This window comes from Dermacentor silvarum, chromosome 6 (genome assembly GCF_013339745.2).
Source record: "Dermacentor silvarum isolate Dsil-2018 chromosome 6, BIME_Dsil_1.4, whole genome shotgun sequence".
Lineage (NCBI taxonomy): Eukaryota > Metazoa > Arthropoda > Arachnida > Ixodida > Ixodidae > Dermacentor > Dermacentor silvarum.
In genome coordinates, this window is record NC_051159.1 from 144,569,420 (window position 1) to 144,571,659 (window position 2,240).

A 2,240-nucleotide genomic window follows, 5' to 3' on the forward strand; every position below is an offset into this window, starting at 1 on the left:
TCCAATAAGGCCAACATTTATACCGACTCCAGCTAAACGATTCGCAACACATACAACGCCGACTACTGGAAACTCACCTACATGACATTCTAATATAAGCCGGTAACCGCAACCCGAACATAGCTGAACACTACAAGAACATCAAGCAAAACCGCATCAAAACCGCATCAAACTTTAAGACCACATCTTAGTGCTGGTCCTTAAAGTTTCTTCCTCCTCCACCACCTCCTCCTTTGTCAGAGCACAACGAAAATGTATTTTTCTGTTCGCTCCCGCAAAGGCGGTCGTGGCCAACAAACAAGTTTTTAGGACGCCAAGAATCGCACTTCCTTAAAGGTGGCATTGCCAAGCAACCGATCTTTGTTTCAGGGGAGATCGCTTATCTGTTGCCTAAATGCAGAAGACCACGCACGAATTCGATGTGAATGCAAAGTATGAGCCTAATGCCTTTGTTGCGTGTCATCGCGCAGATATCAGCGCAGATGAGATGTTTCTTTTTTCGAGTAAGCGAGCGTGATTTGGCATTTGAAATCAATGGTTTTGCCTACAAACTCTACCCCGTACGTTCGCAAGTGTTGCACAAAGAACGCATTGCGCGGAACGTTAATGGTGACGAAAACCCGGAACTGCGGTTTATGCCTCATTGCTGCGTCAAAGTTGTCAGAGTAGCAGGATTCCCGTTGCGAAACTAAAAGACACGGCATATTGCGAGATCAACCTCGCGAACGTTTCTCTGTTGATCTCTGCTACGAGATCGCTCTTCATAGCATTAGCGCCGAACTCAGAAATGCTATTTTGTCTAGCTTGTATGCGTTACAAGCGAAACACCAGCCTGCACTTGTTCCAAACGCCGAAGTGTCGGCAGGGGCTGAAGTTCAAGCTTTTCCCAGATTCTCTTCTGACGCAAAAATGCATTGCTATTGATATGTAAAAGCGTAGTTTTGTGCATCGTTTCCTTTTTCCTCAAGTAATTCAGAATACAACTGTAGTGAACAGAAAGGCGAGAACACGCCGCATAACCAACTTCATCTTTCCTGCGAAATGGCGGACTGACGTCGACAACTTTTTTTTTTTTTTGTCACTTGTGATCATTTGGACCAGAACGAAATACGTCCGTTTGGCATTTTCGCGACTGGTATATATAATAATATATAACGTCTCTAGAGTTGAGGTATACTCCCAACGGCAAAAGCTTCGAAACACGGAATCCGTGGAAACAAACAAAAAAAAAAAAACGAAATCTCGGCGAAGCCGGTATGCATCCGCCCTCTCAACAAAACATGAAACAGTTCCCCGTACGACCAGAACATCGCTCACCTCGATTCCAGTTAGAGTCGACGTCGCGAGGAAATACACGAGTCACGGTGTGAAAGGTCAGGCGTAGAGAACACCGGCACAAGAGGAACGAAAAGGACAACGAAAACGCATACTATCAACTGAAAGGTAGCACAGTGGGGTCACGGGAAGACGACGCAAGAAGCTACGTATTAACACGTGCTCAGGCGAAAGCAGCGCCAGTCCGTCCATCATGAGCACGACAGACATGTTCAGGCACGACAGTTCCTTTGGCAGTTCTTCCATAGAATAACATACGAATACTTGTATATGTTGCTCTATGGTTCTTCTTTGTAACCGATACCGGAGGCTGGCGTATACGCGTGCTACCGCAGTTACTGATACGGCATGACTCGACGATACGGCGCACTTCTTCATTCCTGTGTCTGATTAAAATTTCACAAATTTTGAGCACATTCACATCCGCGACAGTGCCAGAGAACTTTAGAAGGGCGTCTTTCTTATGATAGAGGGCGTATCATTTGTTGTAAGGCTTCATCGTAGTATCTTGCGCCTTGCTGCTGCAAGTTTATGTTCTATTGCAGTAGATACGAAGCATCATTTAAGTTATTGTGTTTACGGAAAAAAAGTGATATTCTCATCCTTGTAATTGATCCCTACCGTGAACAGAATAGCACACTGAAATATTTTCAGTATAACTATAAAGTGTTCAAACAATGGTTCAGATAACTTTCTCCGCAAATCATACAACTTTTCGCAAGACACCAGTTTTCTTTTTTTTCTTTTCCTTTTCTTTTTGTCGAAATGCTTATTTTATCTTCGTATCTTGCTTTCTTCTCATCCTACGCAGAACGTTGATGGTCCGGGGACACTGCTTGCATGCACGTTGTACAAGTGCAAGCAAAACTACATAATCCCATATGTGGAACAGTGACAGACATGTG